We start from the raw sequence: 20,751 nt of genomic DNA on the forward strand, positions 1-20,751 counted from the left end.
CTGGTACTACCTTTTTTGGTCTTTTCTCAGGCTTCCTTTCTTCTTTCCCTGTTTCTTCTTGTTCTTCCATTCACGTTAGAATGTCGGACCTCCAGTTATGGAAGCCAGTTCTAGTGGCTTCTGTAGCCAAGTACTGTACAAGAACCTTTCATTCTCTGGCACTCTACGGATTTTCCTTGGAAATAAACACTAAGGTTCTCCATAGCCTTTATTCGGAATAATCTGAATAATCATAGAATGATAGAATAATGGAGTTCAAAGGGGCCTTTAAGGCCATCAAATCCAACCTCCTGCTTAGAGCAGGAATCTAAGTCAAAGTATAACAGATAGTTGTCTGTTTTTTTCTTGAATGCCTCTAGATCTGGAGCATTCACCGTCTCCCATGATAGTTGGTTCCATCGTTGTACTGGTCTAACAGTTAGGACATTTTTTCCTGATATTCAACCAAAATCTGGCTTCCTCTAACTTACATGACCTGCACTCTGGGATAATCTTGCTTCTAATCTTGATATATGTTTAATTGCTATTTGTATAGTATTTTAAAACAATTGTATTAACAAAAGAGGCCCATTTACAGGCAGAATGAAGCAGAATCAGCCTTATGGAGTAGGTAGACATGTCTGTTCCTTGAGACCTACAAGATGCTATGCAGAAAATCTGTAACCAAATCTCCCAAAGCAGTTTTCCACTGCAAAAAGTGTGTTATGTCACTGTTGTACTCCAAGCATTGTGAAGATCTGTAGTATCAGAAAGGTTATCCCTTTTGACATAGTAGCTCCCATGGAAAGGGTCATCATGTTTCATCACATTAGTTTTGCTCAGTGGAGGAATACAACCCATGTTCCAACTAGTGTCAGGTTAGGTGCATGAAAAATCCAATGCAAACTTGGATATAAAGCCTGAGCACCAGCAGTTAGCGGTTGGAGTGTCCACCTGGGACTCAGGTGATCCCCATTCTAGACCCCAGTAAACTATCATTTAGTGATCTAGGATGTCTGTTTCAACCTGGTCTATCCAGCAGGATTGTTGTGAAAATAAAATGTGGAGGAAGAGAGAACTGTACACTGCTTTGTGCCAAATGCAGGAAAGGCAAGAGATACATGTAATATAAATAAATGCTATTCAAAATGTATCAGTGATGTTAATTCTGGGTACTACAGAAGTTAGTCTTCTATCAAGTATGCTTAAGAAACATATCTTCATATGTGAAACATAAACAGCGTACTTACTTTATGCTAAATTGTTTGCCATTTTTCTCCAATACATACATTTTCTCTATTCTGTCAATGCCGCACATTCCTCAAATCCAACCGTATGTGCATTTTTGTAGTTTTCTGAATGATCACATTGTCTGCTTTTTGAATTGCACGCCTGCTGTTGGCTCACTGCCCCTAATTATTTTTGTTTTAGCATTTGTTCCTGGCTTCTCAGCCAGGCAGTTGAAAGAGGCCATGCCATCCTCTGAGAGGTGTCTAATCAGAAGGATGAGTAATCAAACAAAAAGCTTTTTGGGGAGGGGTGGAAATGGAACAAACGATATTGTCTAGCTAGTTATTATGTTTTTGGTTCTCAAGGTTTAAATAGAGTTCCTGTAGAAACCAGAGGAACTGCCCATTAGCTTGGTGGGTTGGGCTGCTGCGTAAGTGGATGGATGCCTTGTAAAGAAGGAGTGGTAGAGAAAACAGCTGGGGGAGAAATCAATGAAGTAGAAGCACATTGAAAGTACATGTAACATATTGTTTCCCGTTGTCTATGTGCTGTCCAGGTGCCGAACTCTGTGGAAATGTTTGAGTAGGTGACTTTTTCAGTCCCTCTCTCTTTCTCTCTGCTTGTGGAGGCACCCGTTTGGGAGGGAACAAGCAATGCCATCCATTCCTTTGAGGGCATATATAAATTTCATTGCATGGCTGAGGTGGTGCACAGAGAAATGAGTGAGGAAATATCTGATTAAAGTGTGCATTGCTGCTGAGGCGACCGCATGTTGCCATAGCAATTGAGATGAAATGTGCAAGAAGTGAGATAATTAAATCTAACCCCTTTAGAAGTTTTTGACAGTCTATGCACTGCCAATAAGAAAAAGTTATCTCCGGTATTAAAGATAAAACACATTCCTCATGGAAGCCCTTCTTCTTGTTGATATTTTGTTGTTCCCTTTACTAAATACATGGCTCCAGGTGCCTGATTTAAATGTTCCCTTTAATAATCAGATGCAGTCTTGACCTTGGTGTGTAACTGCCAAGAGACTGAGCTGGTTTATTGTTCCATGGGAACTGCTACACAAAATATAGAGCTATATTTTTTCCCCTTCACTCTTCTTCTTGCCGAAGAGTTAAAGCCAGACTATCATGTCTTAGATTATGATTCAATAATATCTAGAACGTGCTGCCCTCTACAGGAACTGGTGATTAAGAAAAAGAACTTTGGAGCATGTTTATTGATTCAGGAAGTACAATGAATTAATGTGACCTTATCGAAGCCAGAGAGTTCATCGCATATAGTGATACTGGTAGAAGGCTAATCTAGAATGGCTGAGTTGAAATGTTAACAGAAACAATAACTACCATGTAATATTAAAGAGCTATTGTTGGGAAACAGCAGCTAAAAATGTCATCATGGGCTGAACTAGTAATTAGAGGAAATAATTGGCAGCCTTATGAGGCATTTCTACATCACAGGTTCTTCAGATGTCAGCTAGCCAAGCACCAAAGAGGTTTATAACACAGGCTTTCATGCGAGAAAGTCTGACTATATGCTATTTGACACTCCCAAAAAAATATAAGGCGGGGAGGGGGAGTGAGTGAGAAGCAATTACCTGTTTGATCTCAAAGAATAAATACATTCCTAGTGTGGCGTGGTGTGGTTGATAACCTGAATGTGGCCAGAGAGCATGTCAGATCACAAACATGATCTGACCTTTGGAACAGAAAAGCCAGATAGGATGGATAGTTAGGTGTTCCCATAGCATCAGCTCCAGGGAGATGCTGTATAGGGTTGTGAAGCTAGTAGTTTTCCCCTTTCAAGTGTTATTAATGGACCCTAACAGTACACTCAGTAACTGTGTTGCACACATATATCTAGCAAGAACAATGAAGATCATGAACTTTGTAAATGGAAATAGATTGATGCTGCTCTAACTTCACAGGTAGGAACATATGCCAATTTCCTATTGTTAGTCCCCACTAGAGTATACCCATTGACTCAATTGGTAAATGGTAAGTCAACACTTACGTAAATTCCATTGGATCAGTGGATCTACTGCAATCAAAACTGCAGGATCCTAGCCATAGAAAACTATCTCCATGTACTGTATCACACCACTCTTCCTTCTAACCCAGTAGGGTCTGCTCTGATTGGCAGCAGCCCTTATGTTTCCCAGGCAGAGGGATTTCACATCACTTGCTAGCTGATTCTTTTGACTGGAGATACCAAGGAGTCAACGTGAAACCTTTGTGTAACCTGAGCACTTGTCCTACTAAAAATCGCACTGACAAGTGTGACTCAAAGCCATCATTCAGCATTCTGGCAGTGAGTGTCTAATTTTTAGGCCACTCCTCAGAGAGGAACTAGGAGAAAAGAAAGAAAGAAAATGGGAAGCTGCGTGGACAAGCTTATGGGTGCAATGTGTGCTCCCCTTGGACTCATGGCATTTAGATTCCATATCTGACCCAAGCTGAATATGTACTGTTTATTGCTTCCTAGTCCCTGATTTTTCTCACTATTCTGATTGCGCCATTTTGGCTCCAGATCTCTTGTCCAATTCAGATCTGATTATGTATAAAAGCTTCATAGAGACATTCAGCCTGGACAGAGGGAGTCTAGGGCCTTGCCATTTCACTGTTCTCATTTTTAACAGCTCCATCTATCCTCTCCCTAACTTTGTGGAAAGTATCTTGTATGGGATTTCTTTGTACACAAGTGGTTGCACTATTTGGCACAGTATCTGATACATGGCTGTTGTGATATAGCTTGTACAACCACTTTTGCAATTTGTTCTTCAAGGTTTTGACAGCTGGGATCCGATGGTTGTTGTGGGTTTTCTGGGCTGTTTGACCATGTTCTTTTTCTTCTTAATGTTCCGCCAGTCTCTGTGGCCGGTGTCTTCAGAGGACAGGAGCTAGAACTCTGTCTGTGTTCTGGTGTAGTATGTGGGATTGTCCCACAGAGATGCCAGCCACAGAGACAGGTGAAATATGAGGAAGAAAAACTTCAAGAACATGGCCAAACAGCCCAGAAAACCCACAACAATTTTTGCAATTTTTTGCACAACCAGTTATGCCATGGACATTGTGCCAAACAGCACAACTACTGGCACAACATTAATTATATTTGCTAGCAGCCTCAACTGGATTCCGTTCCACATGTTTAGTTTTTTGTTACATGACCAAACAAGCCCTCAGCTGAAACATTCCTGTACACTCCTAGATCCTTGCAGTGAAGGTTCTGCAAGCCAAATGCTGGAAAACATGGTTCATGAGGAGCAAACAACATTCCTTCAATAGAATTATGTTGCCAGAAAGTTTTAGGAACACAATTTTGCTTGCCAACAGAGCATAATCCCTGGTATATCATGTTTCCTGAAGAATTTTCTCAACATTGATAGCAGTGACAGAAACATTGTTCTCAGTGAAAATATCAACAGCAGTGGTGGTTTTCACCCCCAGTAGTGGTGGAAAAGTGCAGCTTCTGTTGGGCCCACCTGTAGAACAATACAACCTCCCACCTTGGGAATGTACCCATTACTGGTTGATCTGAAAGGAGTCTTTAACTGTTTGTTTGAATATGTTTAGAGATCTTCCCGTCATCAGGTATCCTCATAACATGCTCATGGGACAGTTTCAAAGCTTGTCCAGCTAAATATGCATAGAATTCCTCTGCATTGATCAGCTGATGTGCATTGGCAATTGTTTTAGTAAAAAAATAAAGCGTTAATTTGCTAAGCTAATTATTAATAAAGTAGCAAGCATGTCTATAATATTTTTAAAACTAAGAAGGCCCAACTCCTCCAATTTACCCCTAAAAAGTAACAAATGAAAAACTTGTGAACGTTGTGACTCAAGCTCTTAACATGAAAGTCATTTTATCAGTTTATGTGATTTCTTTTTAAACCATCACTTTAAAAATGTCAAATAATTAGAGTAGTTAATTAATTTTAACAAATATTTTCAAATATTCAGCCCATGAAGTGGTAGCTGCCCAAGATCACAGCCAGGAATCACTTCTAACTTGTTTTGGGGTCCAACCTTACTTTTACAGATGATCAGCCGCTGGAAGAGTCTTGATTATTTGTGATTGTCACAGCAGGAGATTTTCCTACCTTGTGTAATGCACAGGCCAGCTTACTTGAGTTTGTGGTTGCTCTTAATCCATAAGCACATTTTTCTTTTGTATGTCTGATTTTTCAGACATGAAAGACTGCCAGAGGTACATCTCTAGGACACTTATTTGATTGCAGATCTCATGATGAGTTATATGTAATCTATATGTAATATATAGTTGGCCCTAAAACCACCTATAATCTCTTGGGAATATGACGGTGATTCATATTCCCATGGCAGCTTTTAGTGGCCTGGCATGTCCAGCCCATATTTTGGTGAGAAAGGATTTGTGTTAAAGCTGTCTATGGACAAATTCAAGAACCCTGACCCTTACTCTTCATCCATGCCACAGAAAGTTGGCCAACATAAATATGTCACCTTGATTTAACCTGACTTATCCGTGCAGTTACTGCACTCAGAATTTCACCACTGGTGGCCAAACTGAGGTCACATTTCTGATACACACACATTTCTCTTTTGCATTTTTAGTCATTGTTGTCTTTCTTTTTTGTGTGGCTGCTGATCCACTGTGTTTGGAAGTTAGAATCCCAATGGATAAGGGCATAATAACTAATAACATTTCTTTGCTTTCCAGAGTATTTTTGGCACAATGATAAATTTCTTCTTCCCAGGAATGGTGAGAAGAAAACTATGTTTTGCTTCTGTTACCATGTGTGCAACAGGGAACAAACAAATTGTCATTTTAATATAATGAAAATTCACTTATATAATATAAATCTACAACTTGATAAGGTTGTTGTTATCCACCAGCTACAAACACCTGAATATTTAAACCCTATAAAGCTATCTTTAACATTCCTACTGAATTTTTGTCTAGCATTTGTAGCTGTTGTTTCTAAAGGAAGATAAAGATTTACCACTTCTGCTGGAAATGCTTTGGAAACCTGGGGTGTTCACCAATGTGTTTTGCTGTATAATTTATTGTAATATATACATATGAAGACATATAAATATGGCTCACATAGTATCAGTAGAGAGAGGAATTGTATCTCTCCCTTAGATTGAGAGAAGGTTAGGCCTATATAATGTTTTACTGTGCTGAACTGTATAAAAATTGATCCTTATTTATGTTCCACCAGGGTTTTGCTGCATATGTGAATTTAAAATTGTATATTTTCTGAATATAGACTCCACATTTTCCCTGAAAGCTGCATGGTCTCATGTAGCGAAAAAACAGCAGCAACACCCAGATATATATATATATATTTTACAGTTTTTTATTTGTTTTATTCTGAGACTGGGAAAAGACAATATTTATTTTACCCTTTGATCATAACATCTTTGCAATCAAATAAAATGAAAAATTCATCATATTGTACATGTAAAGGTCATTCTGAAATGAGGCTTCATAGAGAAGTAACCCGAATAAGACAAGGCAATTTTAAGAGGGGTTGTGTTTATCAGTCCTTGGAATAGATCTCTTGCCCTCAACCCTAATGCACCTTCTTCACATTCCTCAGAGATTTACTTTGAAATAAACATACAGATCATCATACAACTGAACTATTTTGATGATGGGAAAAAATTGTGGAAAATATATATATTTTCGCAACCATACAGATGTAACCTCTTCTCAGTGCTCCAGCTGAAATCTCTCATATCTGATCTTGGAAGAAAGGCATAATTTACTTTAAAAAAATACAAGTAACAAAAACCAAACTAAAAACACAAAACACACACACATTTCTGACGATTATTCAAGACTTTTAATATAATCACAAACAAACACACACACACACACACAAGGCAGTGTCCAATATTAGGGCTAGCTGGTTTTCTCTTGCTTCTGATACAGTACAAGTATTTATCAGAGTGACAACTGACATGGAGTCAGTTGTCACTAATCAACAAGGTGATGGTCATGTTTCTGGTCACATGACAAGGAATGCAATCAGCGCCTTATTAATTAGTGGCAATTTGCCACCTCATCTGATTTGATTTCACTTTCGTGTGCAGAAATCACCCATAGCATTTTGGTCATATGTCCCTCACCAAGCTGTCAATGTCAGGATTCCTGAGGATGGAGCCATGGCAGTTAAAGTGGTCTGAAACTTAACTGTGTAGGTTAGGTGCACTCATGTTTATTTAGATAACTTATATTGAGTAATATATACAATATGCTAATATGTGCATGTATTCATGCAGACACGCACATACATACAAACACTTTTCATGTTACTTCTATCTTGTGGCATTTATCTCACCTTTTTATAGCGGTGTTCAAGGTGCTAACACTTGCAGTAGATAAAATAATGAAAGAAAAGCAAAATATTTTCATCAGCTGCACAACCAGGTTTGAAATGAGAGAACTATAACACATAGAAACTGTTGAATGTGGTAAATATTGTGTAATATCTCATTCTATCCTCCACGTTTTTCATAGGATTAGAGATGGGCATGAACCTCGGTTTGGAGATTTGTGCTGGTTCGTACATGAGGCACCCACAGGTGGAACGTGTTCCCTTCCCCCGCCTCCCCAGCCAATGCCCCACTCACCAGCCAGAGCACACTTCTCTCTTCCTCCTATTCAGCCAATCTCTGGCAGGAGCATGGGCTTACCTGTCCCACCCCCTCACCTGAGTGGGCAATCAGCCAAGGAGGTGGGGCAGGGAAACCTGGGCTCCTGCCAGGGATTGGCTGAACAGCCAAAGAGGAGGAGGAGTGGCCACCACCGGCTGGTGAGTGCAGGAATCTAGCCAGGGAGATGGGGGAGGGAAACATGCAGCACCTCTGGTGCTGCACTTACAAACCAGCACAAACCTCCAAACACAGGATCATGGATTCCACTGATTTTGTTCTAAAACTGAATTCATTCTCTTGAAATGGAGTCTGTACTCCTCCTTCAAACAATTCCTGTACTTCATCAACAACCCTTCTCAACTCTAATACATGATTGGGCCCAGGGACAGATCTGAAGATAGGGCAAAATGATTGTTGGGCTTTGTTTCTTTTCTTTTTTTCCTCTTTTCGCTTTCAATGCTCTCTGGAATGTGGAAAAGTTGAGATGCAATGAGGTCTGAATCTCTGTCCTCAAAGGGGGGGGGAGGGTTTGGGGTGTCTGCATGGTAGTTTATATATTTGTTCGTAGTTATAAATAAAAAACACAACCCTTTTCAACTCTTTGTGTATCATGTTTCTGGCACAAAAGCACCTGGTACCTTTCCATTAAGCATGTCTGAGACTAGAAGATCCTACGGAAAATAGGATTCTTCTTCCCACTTGCTCAAACAGATCACCTTCTCTCTGAATGGGCTGTTACCTCAGGAAAATCTAGTCTTAACAGGCTGCTCAAACTCTTTTGAAATGCTTTCCTGGAGAATGAAGTTAGGGCTTTCATTGCATCTGCTTCTCTGCTCCAAGTGACCTCGGTCAACAAGACATCCTTTCGCCTGTTTCGTATGTTGCCATGTTTCAAACATTCTGTAGCAAGGCAGAGAAATAGAAAAACTGGCTCAGTGAGCAGCGCTTGTTCTAACAAATGAAGGCGTGTCCCCATAAAGAAGCTGATTCCTGGGCAGGTGAAGGGAGGAGGGTTGAGCTGTTAATTCCTTTTCTTGTGTTTTGCAAATCCTGAGACAAGCACGATCATGGCTTTGACTTCAGTTCAGTTTTATCATTCTCGTCATCACTTATTGTGTGCGAAATATTTACATCCTGCTAAGAGCCATGCAACCAGAAGATCACATGAAAATTCAGTGTACATTCTTAATGACAAAAAAGCATGATGGAAGGAAACGTAACAAAGGAGACTTGTTTTAAATTGCTATATTTATAGCCCAACCTTCCTGCAAGCAGCTCAAGGCAGTGCCACTGCATTTTATCCACTCAGTATCTCTGTGAGATAGAGTAGGCTGGGAAAGAATGTTCGGCTCAAGGCCACCCAACAAATTTGTGGCTAAGGGGAGATACGAACTGGAGTGCTAGAGTGGTCCTAGACTGGCACTTTAATTGATACATTGCATTGGGGATGGGTATTTACCAGAAATATCAGCACACTGTATTGTCATTTGTTTTGTAGAAGGGTTTTACATGAGGAATTTGTTCCCAGAGTACAAGGCAGAAAACAACAACACAGAAATGTGAGCGATCAGCCCAATCTCACCAGCTGTTCCTTATCACACAAGTCTAGCCTTTGGTAATAAAAAGTCCCTGTAGTTTCATCTTTCAAGTGGAAAAAGTGAGTTTGCTCACAGTAATCATGTGTAGCTTCAGTCAGAAAGGGGGGGAGGGTCAGAAAGGAGGGAGGAGTCAGGGAAGAAGAAGGCAATCAACAAAACAAGAGGAATCCCAGATAAACAGAAGGGAGTGGCCCTAATGACAGAGGTGCGAAAACTTTACCAATCAAATTAGTGGCGAGGAACCATCATTTTCAGCTGTAAAGCCCTTCACACTGATACCCAGGTGTACTGCATGCAAGATGGCCTCCCCTCCTCAAATACACTGAAGGATTAATTATAGATCTCCTCATCGTGGATAGATTGTTCCTGAGCTAGTAAGCCCAATAAGATCAGAGTTAATTTTGTGTAGCAATAACTGGGAAGTTGAAGGGCTCTTAGTGGTTAGAATGGAGTGTAGTGTTCGTGTAGGAGGAAAGAGACTTTTTGTATAACTGCTATATAAATCTATGCCTACATCCCAAGAAAAGCACCAGATATAACAAAAGCCTACATACTCACAATCCTAATAACATAACAGAGTATTTTCAAGTGAGAGTTTCCGCCAATCAGTTGTTCACTTCTAATGTGCTGTCAAGTCAAATCTGACTTACGATAATCCTGTTCAGGGTTTTATAGGTGAAGAATACTCAGAAGTGGTTTACCCTTCCCTTCTTCTGGGGGCATCCTGTGCCGTTTGCCCAGGGCTACACAGGCTGGCTGTACTTATGGGAAGCACAGTGGGGAACTGAACTCCCAGCCTCAGGTTCCATAGCCAGATACCTAACTCAGGTTCCCTTCTGCCCAGCTCTATATGTGTTTTCACTATTATTAACTGAAACATAAATATAGATTTTTCGTATACTGTAAAGTTCAGACTGAATTTATCCATGTCATTCCCATCAATGCAGTTAAGTGTGTGTATGCATGCATGTGTGATAAAGATAGACTGAAAAATTGAGAGAAAAAGAAAAAGAGAGATGATATGTAAGCTGTTATTGCTGGAGGCTCGTAACATTGTACAGGAGGCAGCAACAAAAAACATGCCAAAGAAAAGGAAGTGCAAGAAAGCAAAGTGGCTATCCAATGAGGTCTTACAAATAGCACAGAAGAGAAGGGAAACAAAATGCAAGAGAGATACGGAAAGTTACAGAAAATGGAATGCAGACTTCCAAAGAATAGCAAGGAGACACAAGAGAGCCTTCTTAAATGAACAGTGCAAAGATATAGAGGAAAAGAATAGAAAGGGAAACATCAGAGATCTGTTCAAAAATATTGGAGATATTAAAGAAACCTTTTGTGCAAAGATGGACATGATAAAGGACAAAAATGGTAGGGACTTAACAGAAGCAGAAGACATCAGAAAGAGGTGGCAAGAGGAGGAACTTCATCTTGGTGAAGCTAGCAGCTCTCGGGAATAGCTCCCGGGGAAAGCTAGAACCACTTCGGTCTGGGACCCTCCCAGAAACGGGGGAGCCGAGGAAGAGTCAGGAGAGACCCTTCTGCAGCAGCTGGTGAGCCACAGAAGTTAGAAGATTGGGCAGCAACTCGATTTTTCTTTCTTCTGGAAATTCACATCAGCACATCCTCCAAGGTAGGCTTCAGCAGTATGTGGACCAAGAACTCCCAGAAGTACAAGATGGATTTTGAAGGGGCAGAGGAACCAGAGACCAAATTGCCAACATGCACTGGATTATGGAGAAACCCAGAGAATTCCAGAAAAACATCTACTACTTTGTTGACTATGTAAAAGACTTTGACTGAGTGGACCATAGCAAACTATGGCATGTCATTAAAGAAATAGGAGTGCCTGACCACCTGATCTGCCTTTTGAGAAATCTATATGTGGGACAGGAAGCAACAGTTAGAACTGGATATGGAACAACTGATTGGTTCAAAATTGGGAAAGGAGTACAACAAGGCTGTATATTGTCCCCCAGCTTATTTAATTTATATGCAGAATACATCATGCGGAAGACTGGACTGGAGGAATCCCAAGCCGGAATTAAGATTGCTGGAAGAAATATCAACAACCTCCGATATGCAGATGATGCCACTCTGATGGCAGGAAGTGAGGAGGAATTAAAGAACCTCTTAATGAGGGTGAAAGAGGAGAGTGCCAATAATTGTCTGAAGCTCTGAACCCATTCACCTCCTGGCAAATAGAAGGGGAAGATATGGAGGGAGTGACAGATTTTACTTTCTTGGACTCCCTGATCACTGGAGATGGGGACAGCAGCCACAAAATTAAAAGACACCTGCTTCTTGGGAGGAAAGTGATGACAAACCTAGACAGCATCTGAAAGAGCAGTGACATCACCTTGCCGACAAAGGTCCGCATAGTCAAAGCTATGGTTTTTCCAGTAACAATGTATAGAAGTGAGAGCTGGACCATAAAGAAGGCTGACCACCAAAGAATTTATGCTTTTGAATTGTGGTGTTGGAGAGTCCCCTGGACTGCAAAAAGAACAAACCTATCCATTCTAAAGGAAATCAAGCCTGAGTGCTCACTGGAAGGACAGCTCCTGGAGCTCACTCTCCAATACTTTGGCCATCTCTTGAGGAAAGAGACCCTGGAAAAGACCCTGATGTTGGGAAAGTGCAAAGGCAAGAGGAGAAGGGGAAGACAGAGGAAAAAATGGTTGGGCAGTGTCATCGAAGCTATCAATATGTTTTTGACGAAACTCTAGGAGGAAGACAGGAGGGCCTGGTGTGCTCTGGTACATGGTGTCATGAAGAGTCAGACATGACTTAACAACTAAACAACAACGAGGTGATAAATGTCAGATAGCCAAAGAAAATAAATTGTTGAATATAATTAAATCTGCACCTTAACAAAACAGTTTCTTTCTCATTTCCACCTCTAGCTGTGCTTAATGAATAAAGATTAAATGCACATTACTATGAATAGTCATACAGCATTCTAAGTTTTAATCAAAACAGTTCTTCTCCACTCTGTATGCTAATAATTTGTCTGATACCTGTTAATGTTAAATATACCAGAAGAATTTCATTAAATATCAATATATTTTTTTTCTTTAAGGTTAGAAGACTTAATTCATGCTTCAGTCTGTACACACAGGGCATACATTCAGCACTTACAAGTCTTGCCTCTATACTACAACTCTTAGAATTGCCCACTCAGCCTCACTGGTGGCCAGCCTGACCTGGAAGGCTTCTGGGAGTTGTAGTCCACCAAAGGAATGTTCCCAAGCTCTGTGTTCATCACACAGTTAGGATTTTAAAGATGTTTAGGGAAGGCTCTGGACCATCACCACCCCTTGCTTAAGTTCTCAGAACAATAATGTATATGCATTGATTATGCTTCCTGAAGAATAACTACTTATATATTATGAAAGCCAATGTGGGATAATGGGATGGAATGTTGGACTAGGAATAGAGTGTTGGACCTGGGTTCAAATCTCTGCTTGGTCATGGAATCTCCCAGGGCTGTGGCAATGTTAAACCACTCTGAACATCACTGCAACTCAGAAGTGATTTCATGGCACATAACATAATTACACTTTGAATGCTTGATGTCTAGAAACCATGTATGTCTTCGAAGGAGGTTTCAATTCTGAAATTCTTCTGCCTCGGTTGCAGAATTTCATGAGGATCTAGACAGCCTTGTCTGCATCCTGTAACTGTCCCCCATCTTTCAATTACTTATTCTATCTATATTTCCCATTGCAAAATGCAGATGTTCAAGAGAAGACAAAATGGTGGTGCATTGTTTTTGGTCCTTCATTCTCAGCAGGGATGTTGGCAAGTCTTTGGGTCTGAGTCCCAAGTCCGAGTCTTTGGTACCAAGTCCCAAGTCCAAGTCTTCCATACCAAGCCGCAAGTTGGAGTCCCTATTAAAAACAAGCTTTTTCCCTCCAGAAAAAAAAGGGAGGAGTGGGTGGATTCTCATTGAAAAAAAAACCTGAGTCCAAGTTGACTTGACAGTGAATCCTGCAACTCAAGTCCCCATCCCTGATGCTCGGTACCTTCTTAGCCTGTGCACACATCATATTAAAAGTGCTGCTTTGACTTCAGTTTAAAAGCAACATACTGTACTTATTGCTATAGATAGCTTTATTCTGGTGTGTTGGGGGGGGGGTTCGTTTCACAGCAATAGTATTCACCTTAATTAACAAAACAATAGTTGAATATTTCCCCCACCCTTTTTATTTTACAAAACATAGTTTGCTCTCTGGGCTGCTTATCAGCTCTAGATTATCCTCCTAAACGACAAGGCGAGTTCTTGTCTTCAGCTTTGCAGCCTCTTTTTCCGACATCACCTTGTTCAACCAAACAGCTTACTTGATGAGTGGCTGCCCCAATTATTTGGCACCCTAGCACTGCTGGGCTAGATGCCAGCTTGTGTTCCACCACTATTTATGGCTCTGCATTCAAAGTTCAGCTATGCAAATCCTAACCATTAAAAAAAAAGACATTGCAGATTTGTTTTTGAAATGTATTATGTGGCTTGCAAGGTCAAATCATTTGTTTCCTCTGCAGTAAAATACAGTTTTGTCAGTAATGATCGAACAGATTGTCACCTCTTAACACTTTTTAAAAAAAAAAAAAGGCTGAGTCCAATTGAATGTAAACATCTCTTCACTCCCTATGCAAGTAAATAATAATCGTAGAGGAGGACTTCAGTAGAGGAGGAAAGAGAACCAGAGAAAGGCACAGGGGTAGGGAATACATTATGACGGACAAAGTACAGACTATAGTTTTGGAAAATATATGTGGGCATTTTGGAGGATAAATATCCATCCAAAGTACAGTGGACCCTTGACTTACAGATGGCTCGACTTACAGACTTTTCGAGTTACAGACTTCTCTGGCTGCAAAATTTAGATTCGACTTGCAGCCAGAGAATTGACTTACAGACCAGAAAAAAACCAAAATGGAATAAAAATAGAATAAAAATCACTGGTTATGGGATTAATCGGTTTTCAGTGCATTGTAGGTCAATGGAGATTCGACTTACAGACTTTTCGACTTGCAGCCACCATTCCAATACGGATTAATTCCTTAAGTAGAGGGTCCACTGTACAATATGCATCACCTGACAAGCATCAGGTTAAAAAAACAAACATTGCATACACCTTATTTGTTTCTGGATAGAAATGATCAGCCAACTTTTGCTAGGTGGACATTTTCTTAGACTGTATTTGTTGCTGTTGTTGTTGTGTACTATCAACTATCAAGTCAAAACCAACTGACTCTAATAGGGCTTTCAAAGTAAGTGTGATACTTAAGGAGTGGTTTTACCAGTTCCACACACCCCAGTGAGTTTCCATGGTTGAGTGAGGATTAGAACCCAGGTCTCCTGAGACCTAGTATGTCACTCTACCCACTATGCCATCCTGTGTAGCTATTAGAAAAATTATGTTTTTGTTTGTCCAGCAGGTAGTAAAGTCACAGGAAAGTTCTGCCAAGGTAATGCTAGTCAAGCTTTTAAAAACAGTCAAGCTTTAAAACTATAAAATGATATAAAATAAATAAAAAGTAAAGATAAAAACAGAGCTGCTTAGCTGTGTGTGCGCTGCTGCACCTTGCCGAAACAGAATGTCCAGGTAGTGGTAGTCATACCAGTGCTGTTCACCATGGCAGCTGAGCAGAAAGCAAATCCTGAAATATATGGAACTTGTGGGTCAGTTCTAGATATATGTATCCACTTGGCTACAATTAAGCCATTGTCACCTAGTAAGCCACCACTGTTTTTTTCTCTTAATGTTTTTATCAATGGATAGTGACCACATGGCTATCTCAAATGTATGATACTGATATGCATGATACAGCAAGCAATGCACGAGAGTTCCATTTTGATAGTGGAAACATATTCCCAGGCTTAGAATATGTATAAAGATGCCCTCTTCTTTATTCTAAAAGGCATGTCTTTCTATTTCAGGATGGCTGATTTTGGGATTCCAGTGTGAAAGAGGAGGAGGAGGAGGAGGAAGAAACAAGAATAAAGTAGGTCTGCATCTGAAGTCACCCTATCCTGGAGACAGATGGAGCAATGTTTTGACCCTGCATAGATGATTATGATTACATCTTTCCTTTCCTCTATAGGCTGCATAGAAGAAGGCTGATGCATTGTTCCTTGAGACTTTGATTCATAATTGTATTACGAGTTTTTAAAACTTCTTCTTCTTCTTCTTCTTCTTCTTCTTCTTCTTCTTCTTCTTCTTCTTCTTCTTCTTCTTCTTCTTCTTCTTCTTCTTCTTCTTCTTCTTGTCAGTTGATGGCGAGGCACTCTTTATAGCCAAGTCTGAGTAGACTTCATGCGACTGATGTCTATCCATTTCTATAAAAATGAGTTGCTTTACCACCTTTGAATTCTCTTCTCTGTTTAAGTTTCTGCCTGTGTGGCCTTGGGCAAGCTGTGCAGTCCCAGGATGCCCCCAAGAAGAAGGGAATGGTAAACCACTTTTGAGTGTTCTCGACCTAGAAAACCCTGGAAAGGGTCCTTGTAAGTCAGAATTAACTTGAGGGCACTAAACTAACTATTTAAGTTTCTATACCACACCCATCTGCCTGGTAGCCAGACAGCGTCGTAAATGAAAAAGTAAACATTGCACAATAGTAACAAGAGATAAAAGTACATAAGCTCAGTGTGTCTGCCACTTAGTCTGTGCTTGAGGGCACCTCATTGTTTGGACTGCGATCCTGGCTGAAACATAACAGGCTACTGAAAGCAATAAGAGCACACATTATTTTTGGTGCCTGTACTCCTGAAGAGCTCATGTGTGGCTCTAGTTAGCCAGTAACAATGGGAAATTAATGTCTGCATGAGTCCTTGGAGGGACACGCATTTTCTTGACAGATTCATGTATTAACATTAGTTCCTATTAAGCCATTATTAAAAAATGGGGGGGGGGATCAATATGTGAGTGAGGATGCTGAATGGTCTTACACCAGCATCATGTGTCCTGCATAGCTCTGCATCTAAGCATTCTTATATATATAACCCCTAAGTGAATGCATATATAGCACAGATGTTTGCTGGAAAGAAGCATGGCAATATGAAGTTCTGTCTTCCATATGTAGAAGTCCCTATGCACCCAGTTCTGCATGCAGAATGTGCTAGGGCAGCAGCATAAAGGAGGACATACATCACCCAAAATGAGGATTCAAGAGGACACGTGAATCTTAAATCTGAAGATGGCAACTTACATGTACAGAAGAAATCAGCCATTATTGTAATTTATACAGAACTTAAAATGCATCTCACTCAGGAGGGGAAGAGACCTCTATGTTGAGTTTGTTGTCCAGGTGCTACCTGTGGAGGAGCAACTTCAAGATTCAGGATTGTGTTCCTTATAGTTCTTTATCTTTAAACCAATCATGGATCGGGCAGCCCTTCAAATGGAAGAATGAACACTCCAACTGAGGACAGTTCTCTGACAGCCCTTCTAGTGGAGACTATAGAGGAGTGGTTCCCAACCTTTGGTCCCAGATGTTTCTGGACTACAACTCCCAGAAATCTTGGCCAGAATAGCTAATGGCAAAGGCTTCTGGGAGTTTTAGTCCAAGAACATCTGGGGACTCAAGGCTGGGAAGCACTGCAATAGAGGATCTAGACTATTCTAGGATGTTCATAGACCAAAGGGTGCAGTTTTACAGGTAGGGTCTCATCCTCACCTATCAGTTGGTTTCACTTGCTTTTAATAATGCTCGAACAGGACCATTTTCACTCTGGTTCCTGAGATATTTCTCTTCTCATGAACCACTCGTAAGTGGTAGAACATGTGCTTTGCATGCAGTAACAATCCATAATATATTGATTTTGTACAGTAGAAACTGACTTTTTCACATTATGTCTATGAACCAGATCCTGATTATATCATGGAGTGAAGTCCAGTTTATCCTCCTCTTAGCTCAACAGTTTAGGTATCTGGTTATGGAGCCAGAGACTGGGAGTTTGATTCCCCACTGTGCCTCCTGCAAGTAGAGCCAGTCTGTGTGGCCTTGGGCAAGCTGCACAGCCCCAGGGTGCGCCCCAGAAGAGGGGAATGCTCAACCACCTCTGAGTACTCTCTGTCTGGGAAATCCTGAAAAGGGTCACCGTGAGTCAGAACTGACTTGACGGCACAGAATATTAAAGCTGCACAACCATCAGAAGGAATAGCCAGTATGCAGATATCTCAGAGAGGAAGAAGGAGGAGTCTTCATAGTAAGCAAGCAAGCAACAAGTGTTCTATGTGGTCATCTCCATCTTGGAACTAGGGGAAATAGTTGCTCCTAAGCGCAATACAGTCTTTTTGTATTTACAGTGGTGCCTCACTTGACGAGGATAATCCATTCCAGCGAAATCGCTGAAGAGCGAAATCCTCGACAAGCAAAATAAAAAAGCCCATTGAAACGCATTGAAAACCGCTCAATGCGTTCCAGTGGGCTAAACACCTGCTCATCCAGCCAAGATCCTCCATAGGGCAGCCATTTTCGGGTGCCTGTGCAGCGAAAAATGCCTCCTAAAAACAGCGGGGAGCCATTTTGAGCAGCTGGTCATTTTGAAAACCCAACGATCAGCTGTTTTGATCATCATAATGCGAAGAATCGGTTCCCAAAGCAGGGAACCGATCGTCGGGAAGTGAAAAAAGCCCATTAAAACATTGTTTTGCAATCACAATGGCGATCACAAAAACATCGTCATGAAGCGGATTTGCCGTCAAGCGGCGTAATCGTTAAGTGGGACGCCACTGTATATGGTTTTGCTAAAAAGGAGGGTGCTTAGGATCCACACCAGCATCACCATTCAAGGTATTTACATCTGCCTTGAGCCTTACTTTGAGGCATGAACTTGGCAAATGAGTAAAGAAACATTTCAGTGGAATCAATCCAGACTTTATCAAATCTAGGTGCAGACTTTAGACCTTCATTAAAACCTACAAAGCTATGGAATTTACCAACTATTAAAAGTCTGTCCTTTAGTAAGTTCAGTGAAATAGATCACCCTGTTCAAAGAAGCGAACAGGCAAGGCAAATATATCCAAAAAACAAACACACCCTGGTCTCACAGACTATGCTAAACAATAGTTTTTAAAGCTACTTTCCAAACATGACTTTCTGTAACATTAGCATTTCTTTTCGGGTAAGCTAACGAGAGATTGGATCTCGCTTATTTTGTGAAATATTCTCTTTAAAAAGAAAAGACAAATAGAAATGATCCATCCTTCTGAAAAGCTTTCACAATTTTATTCTGGCAATCTTCACTGCAGAGGCTGGACCTTTTTAAAAAATGGAATACGGTTTTAATGTTTAAAGGTTATTCTCAGCTTCCCTCTGTGCTATAGTTTTCATATATAACCCAAGTAAGGACAACTTGTTATTAAAGAAGTCAGCAGGTGTTCTTCTCTCTGAAACATACTAAATAAAGAGCTCTAACTGATTGTGTTGGCTGCACACTCTGGGGGAGAAAAAAGAAATTAAATAACGAAGAAAGTTTTCAAGACAGAACATCAGGATAAGGAAGAAAAAGAAGGTTGGGAGCTAGAGAGTGCAGCAACATTTTTTAATTGCTTGCTAGGTGGCGCATTAAAAAACCCAAAGAAAATGGGGATTAGAATACAATATTTGAAAAACCATGCCTTTGCTGTGGCTATCCATTCTTTGGCTTCAAACTCTGCCTGGAATTAGATAGGATTGCACACTTCACACGGTGGTGGAATGCAGTGAAGCAACACTGGGCTACATTTGACACTGTGGGTGAAGTCCTGTTGCATAACTTTGCCCAGGCATAACCTGGATCAGGCACTGGAAGCATATAATTTAAAGCAATTAAAATATTTCTATCCCACTCCTTTTAGGTTCTGAGGCTCCCTAAGTGTCTCTTTTGTCTTGGGGAATCTTTTGGGAACCTCAGGACATGATTAGAGGGATCCTTTAATAATAATAATAAAATGCCACTGGATCACCACTGTTGGGATCGGGACGACAGCTGAATCTAGGATCCTAGCAGGGTCACCCAAAATGGATGCACCAGATCTAGATGCATCCATCCTTACCAGAAATTAATGGTTGTGTCAGTAAAAGATAATCGATAGTTCCAGCAGTGATGGGGATGTCAAAATTCTTGAAGGGCAGAATTGTTGTGAAATGTAATTCTGATTAAGGATCTTTCATATTCTGTGGTAGTGACATTCAAACTAATTCTTGTCAGTACTGTGCAGAAGAAAGCAATGGCAAATGGCTCCTGAGAAATTAAACCCTTAACAACCCTGTAATGAGATAATCCAAAACAAGCCAAGTGATAGTGCTGAAAGATGAGACTTCCAAAGTAGAAGGCACTCAGTCAACCACAGGAGAAAATATAAATATAAGTGTGTTAGTGCTATTGCTAACAAAATGTGCCAGGAATGTGAACAGCAACTTGTTAATTAGTGGTAATTTCCATTGAAATTAAGCAATTACACTTATGTAGTTGTGGCCAATATCTTCTGTTGACAAGGCATCTAACTTCTCTAGATTTACAGTGAGAAGACACAAAGAAAAAAATAGAGTTGCACTCACCTGTAATTGCTGAAGTCCTTCTTTAAAGTCAAATAACCAGCCCATTTCTTTGTGCTGCAGAGAAGCTGACTGTCATGGGTCTTCTGATAATATCACATTGAAGAAGAGCCATCACACTGAAATGATGTTGGAGTTAAACTAAGCTGTACATTAAATAGGTTAGTCTCTATTTTATTAGCAAGTGCTTGGGCCTCCATTCTGCATGGTCCTTAAATCTTCCCCCAGCCAGCATTTTTACATAATAACGCTCCCCCAATGGAGTTTTAAAATAATGGCCAGGACATGCTAAGTTTAATAAAAGTGACTGGTAGATGGGTGATTTAAGACCAGCCTACCCACCCACAGTGGAACTGGTCAGAAGATCCCAGTTTGAACCCTCCAGATTTTCTAATGGGGTTGGGAAGTGACTATGAATCTATGTGTGAGAGAGAGATACACCGAGTAAGAATAGACAATACCAAAGTAGAAAAATCAATGATCCAACCTGTTCTAAACCAGCTTCATATATTAGTACTATGGAATGCCATCCCCAGTAAAGCCTGCCTAGCCCCATATTCCATTTCTTTTGCAGCCTGGTGAACACTGTATGTGATAATTTAGGACTGACATTGCAAGGATGGCTGCATTTTCCCCATGCTGCTTCAGAAGGACCACATTATTGTATTTTGCTTACAGTATACTGTATGGACTTTTTATTGTTTTTCTTCTTATTCCTGTTTTAAGAAAGGTAATATAGGGAGAAATGTTTCACT

The 20,751-nt window shown here is 40.5% G+C and overlaps 1 protein-coding gene across 9 annotated transcripts in view; it reads left to right on the plus strand.

The window, feature by feature from the left end:
• The window catches only part of ADGRL2 (adhesion G protein-coupled receptor L2), a 723,239-nt gene that overhangs the window by 433,949 nt on the left and 268,539 nt on the right, over positions 1 to 20,751 (plus strand). For 6 of the 9 annotated variants that reach the window (XM_078393038.1, XM_078393041.1, XM_078393036.1 and 3 more), the window contains one exon: positions 15,396 to 15,460. The gene's annotated coding sequence lies outside the window, so the exon portion shown is untranslated. Of the gene's footprint in view, positions 1 to 15,395; positions 15,465 to 20,751 lie in introns of all 9 variants that reach the window. The other 3 variants (XM_078393043.1, XM_078393039.1, XM_078393040.1) reach the window with 1 other exon arrangement.

This window comes from Pogona vitticeps, chromosome 4, assembly GCF_051106095.1.
Source record: "Pogona vitticeps strain Pit_001003342236 chromosome 4, PviZW2.1, whole genome shotgun sequence".
In the NCBI taxonomy this organism is placed as follows: Eukaryota; Metazoa; Chordata; class Lepidosauria; order Squamata; family Agamidae; genus Pogona; species Pogona vitticeps.